A 13393-nucleotide genomic window follows, 5' to 3' on the forward strand; every position below is an offset into this window, starting at 1 on the left:
TTTACTATCTCTTGAAGAGCTAGTTTTAAAAAATAGTAACAGTTGTATTAATCAGGGTTCTCCAGAGAAACAGAACCAATAGGAAGTGTGTATATACAGAAAGATATTTATTTTAAGGCATAGGTTCGCACAACTGTGGAGGTTGACAAAGATTGTTTGGTCAAACTTTAGTCAGGCTCCTGAACTGTCTCCAGGGCCCACCTGTGCTTTTCCTTGTAAAACCAGTTTTAGCAAGAACCCTGAAAAATCAGTTAAACAAGAATCCCCTACCCTTGATATCTGCTCCCCCTCGATAGTTCCTCATCCTCCACCATCCCCCAGGTAAGGTCTGATGGGCCCTGGCCTGTCTTCAGTAAGAATCCTGTTAGGTCTGTTCAGCCAGAATCCTCTTACCCCTGACGCTTCCTCTTAGTAATTTTCCATCCACTGACCACCCACCACCCTGATCCTTGGCTATAAATTCCCACTTGTACAAGCAGTATTCAGAGTTGAGCCCAATCTCTTCTCTACTGCAAGACTCCCTTGTGGACCCTATTACCTACCATGGTGGTCCTGAATAAAGTCTCTCTGACCATGATTTAATAAGTGTCCTTAAGCGAAGCGCCTCAGATCGCAGCCCGCTGCCACCTGCGTCCTGAGCTAAGCGGCAGCATCAAGGATAAGGGGGATTCCGGCTAAACAGACTTAACAGGATTCTTGTTACCTGCCCGAGGTCCTTGTCAGTTCTTAAGGACAGGTGCTTTGCATTATCCTCCAGCACTCTCCCACCCACTGCAACATTCCCCTCTCACCATGCAGGCGGTCAGTAGATTTTGGTTGAAAATATTTATCCAACAAGAGATAAATTGCCGGATGGAAGGCTAATGCCACTGCCGGACGCCCGGGTAGTAGCCACTTGGCTTAAAGGCGGAGCGGTTGTTGCATTTCAAAGAAATCCAGATTCCGAAAGTAAGTAACAACCATGCCCGTGGCCCAGCTCCTTTCTCTTACACTCTTTCAAGGATCCCTTTTAGACCTAGAGGAAACCCCGCAGAAGTGATAGGGAGAGGGGGAAAGCTGTTTTACAGTGGCGAAACCACGCAGCTGCGAGGGCTTCTCAGGGAGATCTCCTGTTTTCAAAGTGTGGCAAATTTATCAGTTTGGTTTTTCTTAAACATTTATATTTTTATGGAGTAGAAAATCTACCAAACGAGTGAAGAATGTTTCCGCGCGGTTTCGAACCGGGGACTTTTCGCGTGTGAGGTGAACGTGATAACCACTACACTACAAAAACAACTTTGGAAAACGTTTCCCCTCCATGCTTAACTAAGAGGGCTTTGCCTGAAGGGCCTTATATGTCTGTCTAGAAAACGATCCGTTGTGGTGCAGTTCTCTCCTTTTACTGTTTTCGAAAACAAAAGCAATTCATAACCAAGCTTCCCCAGGGCTCCAATTCCCGCACAAATTTCAAACATGGAAAGCTAGAACAGAATGCTAGAGAATTTTATTTCAAGACCTCCCTATGCTGTCTATGCACGTTTCTTTGTCTGCAAAACCAGCCCCGATAGTCATATCTTGGTGACTTTTGGGAAAAGCACGAAGGAGCGACCGGAGACCAAGAGATGATTGGAGGCCATCAGCACTTTCTGCCATAGCTGCTCTCATCATTTTGTTTGCAGTCAATTAACTAGAAGTAGTCATGGCTTCTGGGAAATATAGGGAAGCAGATGAAACACGTAGAGAACAGCACCAACTCTGCTACAGAATGCAAATGCAAAAAGATATAGTCTTTGCCCCCAAGGAAATCAGAGTCTAGTAATGTCTTCCTTATAAGATCATGATGATATATTTTTTCTATTGTCTTATTGCCCAAAGGTATAGCCATTGAAGACAAGAATCAAAACAAGATTATAGTTCATCTAACTTTTGAATCTCATGCTCTTTCTAGCACAATTGTACTGGACACTTTATATTAAGGCAAAATATTTTAAGTCATCTTGGACTTGTAGCCTCTAGAACTGTGAGAAAAATAATTCTTGTTCAATCCACCCAGTCTGTGGTATCTTATGGCAGCTCAAGTTTACTAATACAGGTGTGTTTACTATAATGAGTATAAGCAGTAATCAGAATAGTCCGACTCAGAGATCTTTGACATTGATGAGTATACTATATAACATCCCTAGAATTAAAATAAATGTGCAACTTATTAATATCTTACTTGATCTATATAAGCAGAAAATTCTAGTAGATAGAAGTCTGACCTGAATCAGCAAAACAGATAATCACGGCCTCCCAACCAATTCCCAGATATGAGCCAGCTTTGACTGAGGAGGCCAGCTTCCCTTGAGAAAGAATACTCATAGCTTAGTACAAATTTATGCTGTTATTCTTCCTCCCTTCTCTAAAGGGGCCTGTGTCCATTTACCAGAGTGACTGTGCTTTGGGAAAGGGGAAATAGGCAGACTTTTCAGGAATTACTAAACAAAGATCCTGAACTGACATTAATTCCTAGAGATAAGCATCGCTATTGTCCACCTGGCAAATTAGGAACTCAGAGAAGTCAGACAATCAATGAAATTTTGCCTCTGGTGCATTTCACTGTAGGCACAGCAGATCCCTGAACCTACTCTGTAGTTATTTTCCCAATTCCAAACAGAATATTTATATTGTTTCTATGAGTGATAGAGTACAGGCTATTATGGTATAAAAGGCCAAGTGGAAGTCACTGGAAATTCCTCTACCTATGAAAATTATAAACCAAAAGCAATATTATACTCCTAGAGGGATTGCAGAAAGGATGGCACCATCAAGGACTTGAAAGATGCAGGGGTGGTGATTCTTACCATATCTCTATTCAACTCATTATTCAACTGCAGAAGACAAATGGATTATGCAGAATGATGGTGAATTATTGAAAATTTGGTCAGGTAAATATTCCAATTGCATCTGCTATTCCAGACGTGGTTTCATTAATGGAAATATTAACACATCTCCTGGTAACTGCTATGCTGTTATTGATATGGTTAGTTCTTTTTTTCTCTATACTTAATCATTAAGACCATCAGAAGCAGTGGTCTTTTAGCTGGCAAGGCCAGCAGTACACCTAATCTGCCCTACTGTTGCAGGACTTTTCCTTAGTTCAGCTAAAGATGGGGTTCTTGGCCGGGAGCGGTGGCTCACGCTTGTAATCCCAGCACTTTGGGAGGCCGAGGCGGGCTGATCACGAGGTCAGGAGATCGAGACCATGGTGAAACCCCGTCTCTACTAAAAATACAAAAAATTAGCCTGGCGTGGTGGCGGGCGCCTGTAGTCCCAGCTGCTCAGGGAGGCTGAGGCAGGAGAATGGCGTGAACCCGGGAGGCGGAGCTTGCAGTGAGCCGAGATGGTGCCACTGCACTCCAGCCTGGGCAACAGAGAGAGACTCCGTCTCAAAAACAAAAACAAAAAAGAGATGTGGTTCTTTGTCCCACGGCCATGAAAATTCAGGCTTGCAGACAATTTGGTGAGTAAGACAGGGTTTTATTGGGTGGAAAGGGAAAAAGGGGGAAACACGGACTCTTGCAAGGCCAGAGTCCCTCCACTAGAGCGCTTCAACTTCCCGCCCAGCAGTTGGAATCCCAGGTTCCACATAGGAAGAGGAAGGGCCAGGATCCTCCCAGCTGCAAACATCATGAATTTCCTGAGGCTCCACCTCAGTGGGCAGGCTGGTTGGAATCCAGGGACCCCCTCCCACCTGGCTGTCTCACTACCTCGGGGATATATTGAGTCTCTAACCTCATGTCACCAACTAGTCCACAGGGACCTTTATCACCTTACCATTCCATAGAACATCATACTGGTCTCTTACATTAATTATATTTTTAGTGACAAGAAAATAGCAAATACTCTATAACATTGGTAAGACATTTGTACGCCAGACGGCGGGAAATAAACCTCACAAAGAATCAGAGCCTTACTACCTCAGTGAAATTTCTAGGGGTCCAATTGTCTGAAGCATTATGAGTTGCTGCATCTGATACCTTTTCTTATTAAGAAAGTGGTGGCCGGGCGCGGTAGCTCACACCTGTAATCCCAGCACTTTGGGAGGCTGAGGCGGGCGGATCACGAGGTCAGGAGATCGAGACCATCATGGCTAACACAGTGAAATTCCGTCTCTAATAAAAAAAAAAAAAAAATACAAAAAATTCGCCGGGCGTGGTGGCGGGCACCTGTAGTCCCAGCTACTCGGGAGGCTGAGGCAGGAGAATGGCGTGAACCCGGGAGGCGGAGCTTGCACTGAGCCGAGATCTTGCCACTGCACTCCAGCCTGGGCAACAGAGCGAGACTCCTTCTCAAAAAAAAGAAAGAAAGAAAGTGGTACAATACTGAGTAGAACTCTTTGGATTTGAGAGGCAACATTTGGGCACGCTACACCAAACCATTTATCAAGTAACCTGAAAATATCCCAGTTTTGAGTGGGGACTTAGAACAGAAAATGGTTCTGCAACAGGACCACGTTGCAGCTCAAGCGACTCTGCCACTGGGACCATAAGAACCAGAAGAGTTGATCTTGCTTCAAGTGTCAGAGAAGAGAGATGTTATCTGGAGGCTTTGGCCAATTTCTACAGGTGAATCACGGCACAGAACTTTAGAATTTCAGAGCAAAGTTATGCCATCCTCTGTGGGTAACTACTCTTCTTTAGACAAATAACTTTTACCAGCTTTTTTTTTTTTAACCAGGTTCTTAGTACAGTCTGAATGCTTGACCACATACCACCATATTACCATATGGCCTCAGATGCAGATCTTGAACTGGATAGTGTGTGTTACCAAGCCATAAATTTAGACATGCACAGCAGCGTTCCATTATCAAATGGAAATGGGATGTATTAGATAAAGCTTGAGCAGGTCCTAAAGGCACAAATAGGTTGCATGAGGAAGTGGCACAGATGTTCATGGCATCTACTCTTGCTACATTGCCTTCTCTTTATTTGTGTGTGTGTGTGTGTGTGTGTGTGTACATCTACGTCTATGGCCTCATAAGAGTTCTAAATGACCAGTTGACTGAAGAAGAAAAAACTCAAGAATGGTTTATAGATGTTCTGTACAATATGCAGGCACCACTTTACAGTAAACAGCTGCAGCCCCACAGCCCCACATACAAATAAACAAGAGAGGCTAGCAGTGAGAATTACAGCATGCAGGGCCCCAGGCGTATGTGTTTTTGATGCATAAATAGTAGCTGTTTAGCGGGCTGTGATGGCCGAGTGGTTAAGGCGTTGGACTCGAAATCCAATGGGATCTTCCCGCGCAGGTTCAAATCCTGCTCACAGCGTTTGGCAGGATGTCTTTTTTTTTTTTTCTGAATCACAAATCGCTGTGACTCTCAGCCTTTCATCTTATTTCACATACAAACTGAGAAGAGGGCCGCGTCCTATCTCGAGCTCTGTGTTGGACCGCCCACTTTTACCCTAAGCACTCCGACCTGCTCCTCCCAGCTGAGCCTCAGTGAACCCCTGAGCCCCGGGCGGTGCTTCCATCAAAGATCTACCTACTGCTCAGGGTCCACAGGAAGCCTGGGGCTTCTTGGGCTTTCACAATAGTTGCTTGCTTTGTTTTGAGATTGCTAAATGGGGAAGCAGCGACAGATCCCAATGGCAAAGAGGAAATTTTGCTTTAAAAATACAACTCCCCTCAGTCAGGCGCGGTGGCTCGCGCCTGTAATCCCAGCACTTTGGGAGGCTGAGGCAGAAGAATTGCTTGAACCCGGGAGGTGAAGGTTGCGGTGGGCCGAGATCAGGCCACTGCAGTCCAGCCTGGGCAACAGAGCGAGACTCCGTCTCAAAAAAATAAATAAAAAATAAAAATAAAAATAAAAATACAACTCCCCAGGCCGGGCGCAGTGGCTCACGCCTGTAATCTCAGCGCTTTGGGAGGCCAGGCGTGGTGGCGGGCGCCTGTAGTCCCAGCTACGTGGGAGGCTGAGGTAGAGAATTGCTTGAACCCTGGGGGCGGAGGTTGCAGTGAGCCGAGATCGCGCCACTGCACTCCAGCCTGGGGCTGGGTGACAGAGCGAGAAAAAAATTATAAAAATAAATAATAATAAAATAATAATTAAAAAAACACCGAACAAACAACAACAACAAAAACTCCCTGTACTGATAATAGAAATGTAGGTAAGCATCCTTAAGTAGTTCTCTGGTATTAAAAACAAACCAGGCTGATGATAATTTAAAAGATCTAATATCATAAATATCCATTAGTATGTGTGTGCCTGGCACTCTTAAAAAGAGTGAACAGACCGGGTGCGGTGGCTCACGCCTGTAATCCCAGCACTTTGGGAGGCCGAAGCGGGAGGATCACGAGGTCAGGAGATCGAGACCATCCTGGCTACCATGGTGAAGCCCCGTCTCTACTAAAAATACGAAAAAAAAAGAAAAAAACTAGCTGGGCGTGGTGGCGGGCGCCTGTAGTCCCAGCTGTTCAGGAGGCTGAGGCAGGAGAATGGCGTGAGCCCGGGAGGAGGAGCTTGCAGTGAGTGGAGATCGCGCCACTGCACTCCAGCCTGGGTGACAGATCGAGACTCCGTCTCCAAAAAAAAAAAAGTGAATAGAGCTCTTTCCCTTCGGCGAGCCACTGAAGATCCTGGTGTCGCCATGGGCCGCCGCCCCGCCCATTGTTACCGGTATTGTAAAAACAAGCCGTATCCAAAGTCTTGCTTCTGCTGAGGTGCCCCTGATGCCAAGATTCGCATCTTAGACCTGGGAAGCAAGCAAAAGTGGATGAGTTTCCGCTCTGTGATCGCATGGCGTCAGATGAATATGAGCAGCTCTCCTCTGAAGCCCTGGTGGCTGCCCAAATTTGTGCCAATAAGTACATAGTAAAAAGTTGTGGCAAAAATGGCTTTCATATCCAAGTGCGGCTGCACCCCTTGCACGTCATCTGCATCAACAGGATGTTGTCCTGTGCTGGGACTGACAGGCTCCAAACGGGTATGGGAGGTGCCTTTGGAAAGACCGCAGGGCACCGTGGCCAGGATTCGCATTGGCCAAGTTATCATGTCCATCCGCACCAAGCTGCAGAACAAGGAGCATGTGATTGAAGCCCTTCGCAGGGCCAAGTTCAAGTTCCCTGGCCGCCAGAAGATCCACATTTCAAAGAAGGGGGGCTTCACCAAGTTCAATGCAGATGAATTTGAAGACATGGTGGCTGAGAAGCGGCTCATCCCAGATGGCTGTGGGGTCAAGTACATCCCCGATCGTGGCCCTCTGGACAAGGGCGGGCTTTGCACTCATGAGGGCTTCCACTCTGCTGCCTCCTCTTAATACTCGCCGTAAATCCTACTTCCTGTCCCCCCCCCCAAAAAAAAAAACCAACAAAAAAAGCAGTGAATAGAAATGAGGAAATTGAGACAAAAGGAGGATACACAACTGAGCCAAGGCTACAAGGAAGGAGTCTGGATAAAGGCGCTGTGCACTGTGGCTGCAATGGGGCCCAAAACTACTGAGCTTCTCACTTTCAGAGGAGAGGACCACCGACCTCCGTTTATAAATACTTTTGCATTTTCACGTGCCTATTTCGCCTACATTGAGTCCTTAAATAATATTTAGCCAATTTATCTAATGATGACTGTTATAATTTAACTTTATAATTATATTAACTCCAAGTTTCTAGGTTGCTAAATGAATTTTGTTGTTAAAATGTTTACCATTTTTTTTTCTTTTGAGATGGGCAGGGCGGGGGGGCGGGTGGGGAGCAGCGCCGTGTCTCCCTGTGTTGTCCAGGCTGTTCTCTAAATCTTGGGCTTAAGCGATCCTCTCGCCTAGGCCTCCCAAAGTGCTGGGATTACAGGTGTGAGCCACTGTGCCCAGCCAAAATGTTTACCTTTATTGAATTATTACATCAATTTTACCTAATTTGGGGAAGGAAGATGTTTCTTTTTTTCTTTTTTCTTTCTTTCTTTTTTTTTTGAGACGGAGCATCATTCTTGTTGCCCAGGCTGGAGTGCACTGGCGCGATCTAGGCTCACTGCAACCTCTGCCTCCCGAGTTCAAGCGATTCTCCTGCGTCAGCCTCCCGAGCTGGATTACAGGCATGTGCCACCACGTCCGGCTAATTTTTTTGTGTGTTTTTAGTAGAGACAGGGCTTCACCATGTTGGCCAGGCTGGTGTCGAACTCCTGACCTCAGGTGATCCACCCGCCTCGGCCTCCCAGAGTGCTGGGATTACAGGCTTTAGCCATCGCGCCCAGCCTGAGAGATGTTTCTTAAAATCTTTTCTGTTGCATAGAGTCTGAAATAATTTCCTCTGTAATGGTTTTGTGGTTATGGTTCTTTTGTTATGATTCTTTGGAGAATGAGATGGAAAACATATGATGTATACCCCAAGAATGTATTTTATTCCATTTTCTTTTTCATTATCTCAAAATTTAAAAGTATTTGGATCTCTACTGTTCCACACAAAGCATCAGTATCCAACATAAGTATATTAAAAAATGAAATTATTCAATGAATGAACAGATGAACCGACTGCATAAATTAATGAAGCTTTCACAAGTGCAATAGACACAATGGGGCGGTGGCTCACGCTTGTAATCCCAGCACTTTGGGAGGCCAAGGCGGGCGGATCGTCTGAGGCCAGAAGTTCGAAACCAGCCTGGCCAGCATGGTGAAACCCCGTTTCTACTAAAAATACAAAAATTAGCCGGGCGTGGTGGCTCACGCCTGTAATCCCAGCGCTTTGAGAGGCTGAGGTGGGCGGATCACCTGAGATCGGCAGTTCGAATCCAGCCTGACCAACATGGAGAAACCCTGTCTCTACTAAAATACAAAATTAGACGGGCGTGGGTGGCGCATGCCTGTAATCCCAGCTACTCGGGAGGCTGAGTCAAGAGAATCGCTTGACCCCGGGAGACAAATCTCAGCTCCTCGAGAGGCTGAGACAGGACAATCGCTTGAACCAAGGAGACAATGGTTGCGGTGAGCCGAGATTGCCCCATTGAACTCCAGCCTGGTCATCAAGAGCAAAACTCCATTTCAAAAAAAAAGAAAAAAAGGAAAACACACAGGATGATATTTTTCTTTAAAAATAAAAAAATAAAAAATAAAAAAAAGGCCAGGCTCGGTGGCTCACGCCTGTAATCCAAGCACTTTGGGGGTCCGAGGCGCTCGGATCACCTTAGGTCAGGAGTTCGAGACCAGCCTGGCCGATATGGTGAAACCCCGTCTCTACTTAAAATACAAAGATTATCCGAGCGGGGTGGCAGACGCCTGTAATCCCAGCTACTCGGGAGGCTGAGGCAAGAGAATTGCTTGAACCCGGGAAGCGGAGGTTGCAGTGAGCCGAAATCGCGCCATTGCACTCTAGCCTGGGGTCGAAAGCGATAATTCGTCTGGGAGGGGAAAAAGGATAGCACTCCGAGCCAGCCAGGAGTCGAACCTAGACTCTTCTGATCCGTAGTCAGACGCGTTATCCATTGCGCCACTGGCCCGTCGTCCTGAGGCTGTTGATTATGTTTTCTTCATTAGGGTCACTAAGAAAATAGCTGATTTGCAATGCAACCGGGCATACATTGAACAAGACTATGGATTCTGGCAAAGCGCGATTTTCTTTGTGGTCAATTTAAATAAGTTTCACTCCCTTCAGATATTTATATTTCTAAAGAAATTTTCTGCTTTGGAACATCATGTACGTAATAGAGTTACTGTCGTTCACATTTTTTTCCTTGATGTGCCCGCTTCTTTCTTTTTTTTCTTTTCTTTTCGTTTTTTTTTTCTTTATGAGACGGAGTCTCCTTCTCTCACCAAGGCTGGAGTGCAGTGGCGCGATCTCGGCTCACTGCAACCTCCGCCTCCCCGGTTCAAGCGATTCTCTTGCCTCAGCCTCTCGAGGAGCTGGGATTACAGGCGCGCGCCACCACGCCAGGCTAACTTTTGTGTTTTTAATAGAGACAGGGTTTGACCACGTTGGCCAGGCTGGTGTCGAACTCCTGATCTCAAGCGATCAACCTGCCTCTGCCTCCCAAAGTGCTGGGATTACAGGCGTAAGCCACGGCGCCCGGCCTGGGAGAGGTTTCTTAATGTCTTTTCTGTTGCATAAAGTATGAAATTATTTTCTCTGTAAGGATTCTTTGGTCGTGTTTCTTTTGTTATGGTTCTTTGGAGAATGAAATGGAAAACATATGATGTATATCTCAAGAAAGTATTTCATTCCATTTTCTTTTCCATTATCTCAAAATTTTTAAAGTATTTGGATCTCTGACCACTGTTCCACACGAAGCATCAGTATCCAACACAAGTAAGTTAAAAAAATGAAATTATTTAATGAATGAGCAGATGAACCGACTGAATAAATTAATGAAGCTTTCACAAATGCAATAGACACAAGGGGGCGGTGGCTCACGCTTGTAATCCCAGCACTTTGGGAGGCCGAGGCGGGCGGATCACCTGAGGTCAGGAGCTGGAGACCAGCCTGGCCGACAAGGTGAAACCCCGTCTCTACTAAAAATACAAAAATTAGCCGGGAGTGGTGGCGCGCGCCTGTAACCCCAGCTACTCAAGAGGCTGGGGCAGGAGAATCGCTTGAACCCGAGAGGCAGAGGTTGCTGTGAGCCGAGATCGCGCCAGTGCACTCTAGCCTGGGGGGGAGAGCGGGACTCCGTCTCATTAAAAAAAAAAAAAAAAAAAAAAAGCGGGTACATCAATGATAGATAATCGACAGACGCAGACTGACTGGCCAGTAGTTAGCAGTGCAACTGTGGGCCAGTGGCGCAATGGATAACGCGTCTGACTACGGATCAGAAGAGTCTAGGTTCGACTCCTGGCTGGCTCGGGTGTTAATTTTGGCTTTTTTTTTTTTTTTTTTAAGAAAAATATCCTGTGTATTTTCAAACTGATGACAGAAACCGGTTCTTAAAGTTCTTTGAAAGAAAATTCATCTGATCTGGCTCTTCACCTTGCACCGTACTGCTGCACATCACAATCTTGACCTTTAAGTCTGGTTTAAAGTTAAGTATCAAACTGAAATTTGAGACCTTAAATCTCTTCGGAAATTGCTTTTTTTCTTTTTTCTTTTTTTTTTTTTTTTTCTTGAGACGGAGTCTCGCTCTGTCGCCCAGCCTGGAGCTCAGTGGCTGCATCTCGGCACACTGCAATCTCTGCCTTCCGGGTTCAAGCAATTCTCCTGCTTCAGCCTCCCAAATAGCTGGTACTACAGGCGGACGCCGCCAGGCCCGGCTAATTTTTTGTATTTTAGTAGAGACAGGGGTTTCACCGTATTGCCCAGGCTGGTCGCAAACTCCTGAACTCAGGCAATTCGCCCTCCTTGGCCTCCCCAAAGTGCTGGGATTACAGGCGTGAGCCACTGCGCCCGGCCTGGAAATTGCATTTTTTAAATCTCCTCCCCCGCCCCTCCCCACCCCCCGCTTTTTTTTCCCCCAACTGATACTGAGAAATGGGTTGGTTCAAAGAGATCTCTGGAAAGACAACTCAAAAAATTCAAACATTCGACAACAAAAAGAAGTAAAGTTCTAGGCCGGGCATGGTGGCTCACGTCTGTAATCCCAGCACTTTGAGAGGCCGAGGCGGGCGGATCACCTGAGGTCAGGAGTTCGAGATCAGCCTGGCCAACACGGCTCTACTAAACGTGGCTCTACTAAAAATACAAAAATTAGCCAGACATGGTAATGCGCGCCTGTAATCCCAGCTACTCGGAAAGTTGAGGCAGGAGAATCGCTTGAACCCGGGAGGTGGAGGTTGTAGTTAGCCGAGATGGCGCCACTGCACTCCAGCCTGGGCTGTAGAGCGAGGCACTGTCTCAAAATAAATAAATAAAATAAAATAAAGTTACAATACGTGCTACAAAGTGAATGAACCTTGAAAATACTATGCTAAGGGAAAGAAGCCAAAAAGGAAAAGCTACATATTGTATGATTCAATTTATAGAAAATGTCCAGAACAGACAAATCTGTAGAGGTAGAAGGTGTTAATATTTGCCAGGGACTGGAGAAAGAGGGGAATGAGTACAGAGTTTGTTTGGGATGATGAGAATGGTTTGAAATTAGATAATGGTGATAGTTGCACAAGTCTGTGAATACACTAAAAAGTGAATTGTACACCTTCAAAAGTTGGATTTTATGTTATGTTAATTATATCTTCATTTTTTTAGTCCAAATTAAAAAAAAATATTGACCGACCGACTTTTTTTTCTTTTCTTTTTAGTCTGGATCTCCCTTTGTCGCCCAGGCTGGAGTGCAGTGGCGCCATCTCGGCTCACTGTAACGTCCGCCTCCAGGTGTAAGCCAATCTCGTGCCTCAGCCTCCCGGGTAGTTGGGATTACTAGCGCCCCAAACCACGCTTGGCTAATTTTTGTATTTTTAACAGAGACGGGGTTTCACCACATTGGTCAGGCTGGTCTCAAATTCCTGACATCAAGTGATCCGCCTTGCACTCCAGCTCGGCCCACAAGAGCGAAACCCGCCAAAACAAAACAAAACAAAACAAAAAAGTAGAAAGGAAGGAAGGAAATTTTTAGTAGAGACGGGGTTTCGACATTTTGGCCAGGTTAGTCTCGAACCCCTGAACTGAAATGATCCGCCCGCCTCAGCCTCCCAAAGTGCAGGGATTACAGGCCTGTGCTACCGCGACTGACCGACATTTTTCTTTTTTCTTTTTTTACTTTTTTTTTGTTTTTGTTTCTTTGTTTTTTTGTTTTTGTGAGACGGAGTGTTGCCCTGTTGCCCAGGCTGGACTGGAGTGCAGTAGCAAGATGTCAGCTCACTGCAGCCTCTGTCTCCTGAGTTCCAGCGATTCTCCTGCCTCAGCCTCCCGGGTAGCTGGGATTACAGCAGCATGCCACCACGCCCGGCTAATTTCTTTCTTTTTTTTTTTTTTTTTTTTGTATATTTAGTAGAGATGGGGTTTAGTCATTTTGGCCACGCTGGTCTCGAACTCCTGACCTCAGGTGATCCGTCCGCCTCGGCCTCCCAAAGTGCTGGGATTACAGGCGTGAGCCGCCGCCCGACCACATTTTTTAGTATTTTAAATCAAGTATCTTTTTGTTTGTTTGTTTGTTTGTTTGTTTGTTTCTTCTGTGCCTATGCTTACCCAGACAGTTTCTTCATTTATTTTCCCCTGCCTTGGGCAGGCTTCCACTCTTCAGACCCTTTCCCGCACAACTTTGTCCCTGAGCATAGGTCCTGGACGTAAAAGAAGGGACATCGTCTGGAGAAATATTGAATCAAGAAAGGCGCGGCTGTGAAGAATAGAAATCAGTGTCTCCCTTAGGCTCTCAGTTCGGCGATCTTGGTAATGCCCTGTCCCATGCCTGCGAACGCGATTAAGCCTCGATATCCCCGTCCCGTCCCACGATCGCACCAAGAAGAGCGTGCGAGCCTCCCTGCTACATACTGACACTAAGAAACCAGACTTGAAAGGG

The 13393-nt window shown here is 46.0% G+C and overlaps 4 non-coding genes and 1 pseudogene across 4 annotated transcripts; 3 read left to right on the forward strand and 2 right to left on the reverse strand.

Moving 5' to 3' along the window:
• Positions 1-1200: 1200 nt before the first annotated feature.
• On the reverse strand, positions 1201-1273 carry TRNAV-CAC. The gene has a single exon. It is a non-coding gene; the product is annotated as a tRNA-Val (tRNA).
• A 3938-nt stretch (positions 1274-5211) lies between these two features.
• Positions 5212-5293, forward strand: TRNAS-CGA. The gene has a single exon. It is a non-coding gene; the product is annotated as a tRNA-Ser (tRNA).
• Positions 5294-6614: 1321 nt separating this feature from the next.
• Positions 6615-7060, forward strand: LOC100588306 (annotated as a pseudogene).
• A 2315-nt stretch (positions 7061-9375) lies between these two features.
• TRNAR-ACG lies at positions 9376-9448 on the reverse strand. The gene has a single exon. It is a non-coding gene; the product is annotated as a tRNA-Arg (tRNA).
• A 1267-nt stretch (positions 9449-10715) lies between these two features.
• On the forward strand, positions 10716-10788 carry TRNAR-ACG. Its single transcript has one exon. It is a non-coding gene; the product is annotated as a tRNA-Arg (tRNA).
• The last annotated feature ends 2605 nt before the right edge of the window (positions 10789-13393 follow it).

The sequence above is a fragment of the Nomascus leucogenys genome, chromosome 22a, assembly GCF_006542625.1.
Source record: "Nomascus leucogenys isolate Asia chromosome 22a, Asia_NLE_v1, whole genome shotgun sequence".
Classification (NCBI taxonomy): Eukaryota; Metazoa; Chordata; class Mammalia; order Primates; family Hylobatidae; genus Nomascus; species Nomascus leucogenys.